The following is a 12,385-nucleotide window of genomic DNA, read 5'->3' as shown; positions in this document are numbered from 1 at the left end:
TGATAGGGGATGGAACTGTTGTCTTACTGAAGCCAATATTGCAACACCAAGAATGGCAGATTATTTCTATGTATGTTCAAATGTACTTAGGACTAGACAAGCGTATCAGACAACTGCATATTTTTTGCTTGAACTGTTAATTTCCGATTATAAAACCTAAACTCAGAATGTATTATTATGTCATGACTCTGTGACATTCAATGATTTAAAAGACTTGTGTATAGAGTCATCTCGACCACAGTTTCATTGGAGAAGACGTTAATAAGTTGTAAAACTTGTGTCTGATCCTTTTGTCATTTTGAACAATAAGATATGTTTAAACTACAGCTTCATTCCTGGCGTTCAATTATAAATTAAGAACTTCTTCAGATTTTGGTATGATGCTCATTTCATGAGTGAGATTTCGTACTTTACGTAACAGTCCATATAAAGCATGACAGCGTATTGTTTCAGGTTTTGATCGTGTAAACTATGTTTGATCATTACAGACTCATCTCCAAGATATCACTTCCCTTCCCGAACACCAACCACAGTTGGTAATGGAATTTAAAAATGATAATTTCACTGTACGTAAGACTAGTAAATTTCTTTCTTATAACACAACTGGTCAGGCAAAAAACAGAATAATGCAATTGTGAAGGGCGATGTTGGTGTCGTAGGCTTAACCGAAGATTAAATTTAGACAGAAGGATAGTAGCTAGACCAGAAGTCAGTATACTAGAAGATGAATTTGAAAGATCTTGTGGCTTCGATAACAGTTGAACGACCTAATGAAGACTCTACAAAAATACAAATAGATGTCTTAAAAGAGCTTCAAAGACTTTGTAAAGTGATGAACGAATTTGGAAATTCATTTCTATAAGAGTCGTCAGAACTGTAAAAAAAAATACTCCATTCAGGAAATTGTTGAACAGGTAAGATATGTAAATAAACTCCAAGATATTGGTCCAAACAATACGAAGATCGTTCGAAGCGAATGCAAAACGAACGAGAACCTGCTTTTTATAACCAAATAAAAAATAACAACTTCTTATTTTGGCCGCAAAATGAAACTGGAAACGTCTTTGTCAAAAACAAAGCTAGAAAACCTTAAAATCGATTGTGATATCTTTTCTAGACTTTTCATTTCTTATCACAGTAGACAGTTTTACGTTGCATATGTCTTTATCCATAAAAACCAAACCTTCTTCCGTTTTATCACATGATGTTTCATGATCGCTGCAAATGGGTTTACTTAAATCATTCTGCGATTTTCTGATCCAAATTCGGACGCATTTATCATTGGTGGGGCAGCAATGGTTAATTCCAGATCATTAAGTTGGGCAAAAATAGTTGATGATTATGCTAATTGTGTCATACTGCCTTACATAAAATCTTACATCGATAAGTATCCAAGAGTAGACATTATATTTGATGTTTACTAAATGAACAATTTAAAGGCTGTGACAAGCTAAGACAAAGGCAAGGTTTTTGTGCCAAATTGAAATAAAAAGTGCCAATACTTAAACAATCCTGTTCCCACTTGCCTAAGCTTATGTTTGCAACCCCTCTAACCATAATATTACTGGGGATCTAAACATAATTCAACATATGACAATCGCCGAAAGGTTATACCTCATGGTCCTAAGTTTAAAGAGCCCCAACACATTAATTGGAACGATAACTTCAAAACAATTGTGGAGTCTATTTAGGATAACACCAGAGCTGAGACTAAAAGAGAAGATATTTCGCTGGACAATTTGTCGAAATTGGTCAAAACAAACAGGTTTCTGATAACACGTCGCATTCATAAGTTGAATAACCGAGTTATTAATGATCGACCACAGTCCATTTTATAGAGACAAAGAGGCTGTGAAATGTCTATCTTCACGATACATTTGTTGCTTCCCATAATATTGTATATGTATGTAAATCGAACTACTACGACGTCTTGTAAATGAATTAGGAATAAATTACCACTCAGTTAATCCCACATACAAAAACATATCATTTGACAAGGATGAGATTTTAGCGAATCATAAGTTAATAATGGCTATAATGATCCTTACATTGAGCAACAAATCGGAGGACTTACCTTGCTTGTATTGGTTACCTTAGCTTCACAAAATTCCGTACAAACAACGACACATTTGCCGGTTCATCAATGTTCGACAACAATATCGTTCATTAGATTGACAAAAAGTATGTCCACAGTGATAGAAGGTCTTCAGAAATATTGTTAAACTGTGTACTGGTATTACCTAATGTAAATTATTTTAAAAAACATTAATAACTTCTGGATAATTTAAAATCTGTATCTTTTTTGCTGAAATTAGTTTTATCTAGACTTTAGAATTAACCTTGTATACCACCATTCCCATTGCGAAATGGAAAGTCGTCTATATGAAATAATCCACATTGCCTTTCAACATAAAAATTGTAGCACACGCTATAAAGTTATTACTTTGGGATACAATATGGTATATTAGGTAAATAGTGAACAAAAAAAGTAAAACAGGCTACACAGAGGAACAAGTGATCGGTATGCTGAAGTTTGTTATTGGCAACATATTTGTTGAATTTGGAGGTATTTATAAGGGAACGAACTGTGTGCTCCCCTTGACGACCTCGTCTAATTTTCATATAAATTGAAGTTCCGTCAGACACTTGTCAAAGATTAGAAGATCAAAGAAACCATGGCATTTATTTACACATTCAGATATATGGATGATGTTCTTTCCATTAACAATCCAAACTTTTCTAATTGGGTTCAATTGATAAAACCCGCAAAATTAACATTATTAAAGAACAGACATGGCTTTCTCACCATTTTTTGACATTATACCTCGAATTTGACATACACGATTATGTCAGTATCAGAGTCTATCAGAAACGAGACGATTTTAATTTAGAAATCATCATTTTCCACCACCTTATAAGTAGCAATATACTAACTTCGCCTGCATATGAGGTATACATTTTCAAACTTTTTCGGTATTAAAGAGCATGCAGTAACTTCTCAGACTTTGTAAAACGTCACCAGTGTCTGAGCAGAAAGCTGATAAATCAGGAGTACGTCAAGGAACGTCTCGTCCTTTTCCTAAACTAGAGGCTCTCAAAAGGCTGTGTCGAACACCTTGGTCTATGCGCATATCATACACGAAGGTCACAGATGACAAAATTGTGTTTTGGTGATGATGATGCGTTTGTAGTTCTTACCTTACTGAACATTCTTGCTGCTTACAATTATCTCTATCTAATGAACCTATGAATCTATCCCAGTAGTTAAAATGATTTTGTAAAAATTTACAAAATTTTCATAATTTATGAAACTTGTTAAAAATTGACTTTATAGGGCAATAATCCTTAAGAGGTCAATTGACCACTTTGATTATGGCGACTTATTTGTAGGTTTTACTTTGCTGTACACTATTGCTGTGTACAGTTTATAAATATCTATGATAATCAAAAGCTGCAAACAATTTCTTCAAATGACTAATTCAGGGCCAGCAACTCAACGAAAGGTTGCCTGATTGGTTTGAAAATTTCAGGGCAGATAGATCTTCACCTGATAAACAATTTTACCCACATGTCAGATTTGCTCTAAATTCTTTGGTTTCAGAGATATAAGCCACAATCTACATTTTACCCCTTTTTCTATTTTAGCCATGGAAGCCATCATGGTAGGTTGGCCGGTTCACCGGACACATTTTTTTAATTAGATATATAAATGATGATTGTGGCCAAGTATGGTTGAATTTGACACAGTAGTTTCAGGAGAAGATTTTTGTAAAAGTTAACGACGACGAACGACAACGGATGAGAAAAGGTTCATTGGAAGATACCAAGTCATTGATGATGGCTACTACTAATACACTATGTTCTTCAAGTATATATTGGTACTGACGCTGCTTATCATCTCTAACTGGCATTCTCACTGGCTCAAATTTTGATTTCCGTGAAATGGTGTAAATTTCTCAGCCTCTGGTCGAAACACGTGCAATCAAATTGACACTTAAAGGAAGCATAACAAGATCGGCCAAATCTTAAAGTTTTCTCTTATCTATCTTTTTGACTAGTATATTTACTGTTTAGTCTGTTGTTTGAGGAATCCATATGACGTGGATCTGTACTTAAACATCCAGTCATTGTGTTATTGTTCTAAGTTAAATTTTGTATTCTCGTCTTTCGTTTAAGCTGATATATTTGTGTCTATGCCTTTTATTGTTTCTTTGTTACAATGACGTGGCTCTGTACTTATACATCCCGTAATTTTTCTATGATAATTTCTATTTTGTTATCTCTAATTTTTGCTGATATGATTTGTCTGTATGCCTTTTTGTGTATCTTAGTTACATATGACGTGGCTCTGTACTTAATCAATTCGTCATTGTGTTATGGTGCCATAGTAGATATTTGTTTATATGTTGTTTTGTTTTCAGTATGATTTAGATAATAACACAATCAATGACAGCTGTGCCCCTAAATTTGACATTTATACCAGTCCTGGTATGTCTAAAAGTGAAATGATTAGCTAGGTATAAACCCAACATGTTCTACAAAACAAATTGCCTGTAACGAGGAATATAACAGTTGATTTTGACATTGAATTAAGGACTTTTCCTTTTAATTTTTTATTGAAATTCAGTATTTATGTGATTTTACCTTCTTTCATCAGCTACATATTTTAACTTTCGGAATTCGTTTAAACTTTTTAAGGTTTACTATGTCTTACATTTTTTATTGATATACATTGATAAAAGTTATCTGGAAAAACGGTAGACAAACTTAAAATCTTTATACCTGTATTAGTTAAACAAAATAAAATAGATACCACATTTATCTCAAACGATGTGTACTGAACATATTTGATTTTTTTAAATATATATTAATGAATGTATTATTTTATTATGTGTAATTTGTTCATCGGTAAAGTTCTGCTAGCTATGGTGTGTTTAAATAAACGTGACAAAAGAGAAGTTACCAAATTCTTCTGTATTGAAACAAATATAATTATTTTTTATTTCAAAGAGTATACATCCTTGTTATGTTTGTCCTTTTTATGTTTCAAACTGCACCTCCTTCTTTGGTTTGTCTTAAAGAAACCGTTTTAAATATTGCATAAGATATATGATCCAAATATTTGTATTCATTTGTTGCTATCTGAGAAAATTTGCAAGTTCAACGTTGTTGCAAGCTGCAGAGGATACTCGCCTTTCTTGTTTTTTGTATTAATACTACTACCTATTTTATACAAAATCTTTGCCGCTTCGTACTGCTGATTTTTCAAGGCAATCAGTAATGGCGTTGACCCCTCTGCATCACATAATTCGATGTCAGCACCGTTTTCAACTAAAGATACTATGCATCCTGTATGCCCTTTTTGCGAAGATGCTAAAAGAGCCGAGAATTTGCCCTCTTTTTCGATCTTTTGTTTGTTCACATCAGCACCTCCTTTTATCAAAGTTAATACGGTCTCCAAATACCCTTCTTGGGCAGCTAATATAATTGGTGTTGTACCATGTTCGCAACAAAGATTTGGTTCCCCTTTAAATTTCAGGAGTTGCTTTATAACATCGGTATGACCTCCAATTGCGGCAAGTAACATCGGAGAGCCACCATGATCCCTAACGAGATTTGGATTTGCTCCTTTCTGTAGCAAATATTCAACAACATCTAAATGGTTTTGTCTTGCTGCATATAAAAGAGGTGTAAAACCTGAGAAATATTGTCCTTTTTCTTGATCTTCTGTTAAAACTAATTTTGCTTTTAAGTCGACATCTACACCTAGATCTACAAGATATTGAACTATTTTGATATGCCCGTAACCTGCAGCAAAATGCAAAGGTGTTGTGTGTCCTGGTAGTTCTTTCAAATACCTTAACTGATCATCAGTTTTCAAAAGAACGCTTGTTAATATTTTATAAAGGCCTAGTCTGCAAAGCCAGTGGATTCCGGTAGATCCTAGAATTGCGACATCCAATGCAAATTTTATATATTCTCGTATATCTTTCACCGGCGCATTTTCTGTTTTTGGTGCCATGGACATGATCTCAAGTATTTCCGATGCATCTTTTTTTATTACTGCATCCAGAAATGTTAATTGGAAATCTTCATCTTTAAAAGAGGGATGTGAAAACACATATCCGGATTTTCGCCGTTTTATATCGTTTATAAAACGTTTAGCCAGATTTATTTGAAATTCTTGTCTGACAATAATTTGAACATTGTCAACATCAGATGTGTCATGCCTAGTTCGAACATATTCGCTAATGACCGAAGAACCACTGTACTCTATTAGCATAATAATGTTCTCTTTTCCGTAAATATCTGCTACACAACTTGTAATACTACCATGCAAAATTTTATAAATTGGACGATTGTCTAGAAAATATGCACCAGAAAGAGCTTCAAATCCACTCTTCAATTCTGAAAAACAAGTTTTGTCTGCTGTGTTTATCTGGCAAGACTTCAAAATATTCGAAATCTTCTTCTTGTCTGTAAAATCATAACCTGGTATGTCCATGTCTTCGCAAGAAGTAAGATTATTTGTATCAAACACATTATCAAACATGAACGCTAAAACAAGACAACAATAATGAAACGGTTCCGATTTCAATTTTTGAAATTCTTTCAAATGTGCTTTGATAACGCAGCATGGATCTATCACGTTATAACTAGTAAAACTATGGTTTGAGGATATTAAATGACAAAAAAGGGGAAATCCTGGATGATATGTATCATTTACGATTGCATCTTTCATTTCACAAGTTATTTCCTTGTCATGGAACTTAATATTTTTGTCTAAAACACCTTGTTTATCCAGAACTGTTAAGCGATGATTTTCAGAAGACAAATCAATTGTGTTTTCATAAAATATTGTTTCTTTAATCCGCATCTCATTTTTTTGGAAAAGCGGTTTTCTGATAGTAGCTATTATTTTTAACTCATCACCACTTAGACAATCACGAAGTTGTTTAGAGCATTGAAGCCAACTTACAAGAGAATGTTCATCTAAAAATTGTTTGCCTAATGGATCATCAACCACAAAAAATTGACGAACTTTGAAATTTATGGATTTGATTAAATCATTTGCATCATGAATGACCAGAACGTCGTATGGGGGTGATTTACGTCTGTAAGTAAGTGCTGCATGTATTGCGGTCAAAGTTTTTCCTTCTCCAGATGCTCCTATCAAGGTGACACAATTATGTCCTTCCAGTTTTTCTTCGACAGATTTAAAAAAATCTGTTTCGAAATATACAATATCTCTCTTTTTCCATACTTCCAAAGTTTTCTCGTTAAATTCTAAAACGAAGTAGATAATCATTAACATAATTTTGTTTTGCCTTCTGTTCAAAACTGTTTTATCGCATAATAAACTCATTAGATAGAAGTAGGAAAATCCTATTACAAAAAAATTACAATATAATACTGTTCATGAAATGTGACAGTAAATTATGTTAACGTTGTCTATTTTTTTGGTTAATCTAAACTATTTGATATTTTTCTATTACATGTGTAAGTTAAATTACATGTTTAATTCTTTTTGTTATATGTAACAATGTATTCCCTCGGTATATATTATCGTAATCTAAGTTTACTTTTAAAACAGCGAACAATTTACCTAGATGTAGAAGTTTTATTGTTGTGTATAGTCATATCAACTATAGTTTGAACACTAATTACTATAACTATTTATGCTTAGATGAGGAATATAGACATTATACAATGGATAAAAAAAACCAATTTATTCTGCTAACTGTACCTTGTCTAAAAATGCCTTTTCTCGTTTTGTTTTTGAAAATTAGATATTAGTACGTTTAAACCCTATCTTAATTAAAAGTATTTCATGCTGAATCATTGAGATTTTCATCTACCAGATATGAAATGAAAACTTTGCACAAAAGTATTATATGATGAGTTTCCTGTCAGTCACCAAGTCCTTGTCATCAGTCCTATGTCTACCGTAAGGTAGATCGAGAATTCTTCTGTGAATATGTGAAGTTAATAGGTAAACCTTTCGTAAAGCACCAATAACTAAAACTACTAAAACTGGTAAATGAACTGGATTTTCCTAATCTTTTTTTACTTAATATGATATACGAGAATATGTACAAATTCATAAGTCATCGTTCGATCAAATGATGTTTAATGACCGAGCATAGATATGTAAGGAGTCTCTTGGTATATACTTTTCTTTTTCTATAACCTAATAGGGTTTTCTTTACTGATTCAACTAAAAAGCAATGTCTTTTCTCATAGAGGTTATTGTATATTTTTTATATGACTACACTGACGAGTCTTTTGAAGACCAAATGCAGGTCTAGAGTACACAATTATGAGCCGAGTATCATTGATTATTTTCGTTTAGATTGCAAAAAAAAATATATATAATTTCAAGCTAAATCAAGAACAGAAGAGACGATATCGTTTTTCAAAGTGCCTTGGTGTCATTTCACATTTGTAATCAACATACCCGCTCCCAAACCGTATGAAGTTCACATATCAAAATGGGATGTTTATTCGCGCGCTTAGTCACATGATACGGACAGTGTTGCCATTATTGGCTCTTATCACTAAATCCTTTCCTGACAGTGATTAAATGGGCAAACAAATTAGATAAGTGCTACAATTGGTCTGTCAAATCTAAAATGGACTGGTTAATATTCCTTACAAATACTCACGTTTTTGTCGTGATTCTTTTGTGTTACTTTCTGATATTTGTCTAACAAATGTATCTGAAAATATTTTTTTTTTATATGAAACCATTTCTGTACAAAACAAAAACTATTCCTGAAGGGAATTTTACATTGAATTCTTGCATACATGTATGTGTTTGAAGCGCTTTTCGTGACTAACCTGCCTAACTGCTTATTTGAAAGCCAAAACTGTAAAAAAAAAAACTACTCTTGTAAAATATGATTACAATCAGGCATGATAAGCAGACAAGCTTTGTAAAACACTTTCTTTAAACCATATGCTTCTTAACTAGAAAATTACAAAAAAATGTAAAAATGTATTTTATATGTATTTTATTAAAATATGAAGATGTGGTATGATTGCCTACAAGACAAATCTCAACAATAGACTAAGTGATACAGAAATAAACAACTATATTTCACCGTATGGACTTTAACAATGAGCATACTTACCTAAAACCTCATCATGCTCATAGTCAGTTATATAAGGCTAAAAATGACTAATGTTAATACAAATTAAACGAGAAAACTAATTAGGCGAGTGATGGTTTTCAAAAGGCGCTTAGTTAACGAATTTTATGCACCAAACTAGCATGCTGCTATATTATGTATCATTAAAAATGTATTAATCGTCATTTTGTTAAGTTTCTTTTGTTTCTTTTTTCTGATCTCGGACTCTTTTTTTACAGGGTTTTACTTTATGGTTTGCTAGGTGTTTGGTTTTCTACAATTTCAAAACGTATAAAGAAGGGTTGAGATCTGTACGCTTCTTCCTTGCAAGAAGCCTCTGGCCTTTGTTAGTCTTGATTTTTGATTTTCGTTTAGTTATATATTCTAGAGTATAGTATGACGTGCATTTTCACAGAACTAGTACACTTGTTTTGTTTAGGGGCCAGCTGAAGCCCGCCTCCAGTTGCAATATATTCTTGTTGTTTTGAAGACTCATTGGTGGCCTTCGGCTGTTTTGTGCTCTTTAGTAGGATTGTTGTCTCTTTGACACATTCCCCATTTTCATTTTCTTTTTTAAGACATAAGTGACATAAACAATACTCTCTCTCACTAACTCCCTCTCTCGTTGTATAATATCATATATCAACTTGTTAGTCCTAATAAACTTTGCAATGAGCTTTTTCATCCCAATTTTCTTGGTAGATTTTAGTCAACTTATATCTCTCATTATTGTTTTAAGTTCTTCGAACCGTTGAAAACACAAACAAAAAAAGTATGAAATTAAAAGAGAATAACACCAAGAGTGCATAGTGCAAAATAAATAATGACAAAAACAGTTTGAGTTTGATGACATAAAACCAAATAAAAAACTGAATCAATTCAACCTCAATTTTCATTTCTCACAATTGTATAAATATCTTAGAACAAAATAACTTCACTTTAGCTGTATGTGTTCTTACGCATGTGTTAAGGTACAAATACTATCTTTGATAACGTTATGCAAATGTTCAATCAATGTTTGACAAACGATTTACTATCATATAATAATATAACCATGGCAAATCAAATTTGAAACAAAAGTGGTCAAAAGCATTTATATTGCAGTTTCTATTTAGGAAAAAAGGCACTCCTCGGACCAATACCAATAAAAAAATATTTGCCGTAAAAATACTTGAGAAGCAAATGGTGCTGAAGATTACATTCCTTGCTTTAACCTCTTTTTACTTTTAAGATTTATATGTGGTTTTTTTTAGCCAAATATTGACTATATACAATTTGTTTTAAAATAGAACAGCAAAAAAAGGGTGTATGCAGATGGCTGTACTTTGAGCAACTGCAAGGGTTGTTATAAGTTGCTGTTAAATTAACCATCGGCTTAATTGCCGAAAATTTATGATGTAAAAAATATACTTAACACTAAATAACAAATGTCATTTGGTTCTATGGTGAATATCAAAGACAAACATACTGGTTTTCATTGAATAATTTTCACTGAAATTTCTGGAAAACGGCTCTTTTCATTTCAAATCTGACATATATATTTCAGAGTGCTTTTGATAAAGAACTATTTAATATATGTACTAACAGATTTTCATATTTCCATACAAAAAGGAAGAATATGTTAAAATGCTGACATTTTGTAAAATAAGAAATTGGCTGTTCTTAACTTTTCATCGCGATTTGAAGGAAAATGCACCATACCATAATTTAACAACCGGGCAAAAAAGATAGTACAAATGATGTACTTGAATAGTATATGATTCAGCCGTGTGTTATGTTATGAGTGCATTTAAAAAAAATGGTTTATGTCACTCTTCAAAATGGCCTAATTTAAAAATACAATAATGAAAGAAAAACAAATATCTTATACAGTAAAAAACCAAAGCCACTGAATAACAGGCTCCTGACTTCGGACAGACACATATACAATTTGGCTTCCAAAACTTAAAGATTCAATCATGTCATCGCACCTGTAGAAAGTTATTTAACCTATTTACCTATTAACCTTTCTAATTAGAAAAGAAGGCATAAAATGAGTTACAGCAAATATATTTGCATTCAGTTTAAAATGAAAGGAAAACTTTTGTTTGGTAAGAGTGTATGTAGAGTAAAGAAATACTACAGAAAAAAAGCTTCACGTTCCACAACCAAACAACTCCGTCGTAACTGTCATACAATTGATAAAGGCATTGCATGTCAAATATAATACCACTAGAATCAAGTCGTAATCAGACAAAATGATGTTATCATATACCGTTGATACTAAGATGATTAATTTGTAAATCTTTTCTTGAAAAAATAATATATACTTATTCCCCAATCAGTTATCTTTTGTTCCCGCAGAGATACGATTCCTCAACATATTTTAGATTTTCATATATTTTGTCATTATCTTTTTCTTTTTCTTATCACTTAAAGATTGCCTTATTTGAAAGAATTTTAAAAAGATACTTTAAAAAAAAAAAAATATATTTTTTTTCTACAATATGACAAGTAGTATACATCAAACTTACTTTCCCCTTGTGATTCAAATTCGATCTTTCTTTGTTCCGACAAACTTTTGTCCTCTGAAATAATTGAACTTGTCGTTAAATGAAAACGATTCTAATCCCGTAGATAGGAAATGGAAACATGATGTTTCATCATCCAATAGTAATAATAAAGCAATTGTGTACCGAAAACATATCATTCTCTTATCAAATAAAAAGAAGCAACCAATGAAATCTTGCATTACTGTAAAGAAAATCTTTCATATTAAATAAGTTTTGAAAATTGGTTTATATTTCTGCCTTTTTTTCTGTGAATCATCTAGGTGCCTGACTGGAAACAATATGATATTCATTGTAAAGTAAAATCAGACAGTTATTCAGCCTATTCATTGAATGTAGGTGCCAATCCTTTTCACAATGTCTGAGCAAGCAATTACACAAAGTTTGAGGCTTGCATGCTGGCATGTCATATAACTGCTAAAAAAACGGTAAAATCACAAAAATACTGAACTTAGAGGAAAATTATTTCGGAAAGTCCATAATCACATTGCAAAATGAAATAACAAAACGCATAAAAAAACGAATGGACAAGAACTGTCATATTCCTGACTTGGTACAGGCATTTTCAAATGGAGAAAATGGTGGATTGAACCTGGTTTTATAGCGCTTATCCTCTCACTTTAGTGACAGTCTCATCAAATTCCGTTATATTTACATTGATGTGGTAAATAATGGTCTATTGTTATTCATGTATTATTGTCATTT

Source organism: Mytilus trossulus, chromosome 8, assembly GCF_036588685.1.
Source record: "Mytilus trossulus isolate FHL-02 chromosome 8, PNRI_Mtr1.1.1.hap1, whole genome shotgun sequence".
Classification (NCBI taxonomy): domain Eukaryota; kingdom Metazoa; phylum Mollusca; class Bivalvia; order Mytilida; family Mytilidae; genus Mytilus; species Mytilus trossulus.
Note: the sequence above shows the minus strand (reverse complement) of the source record.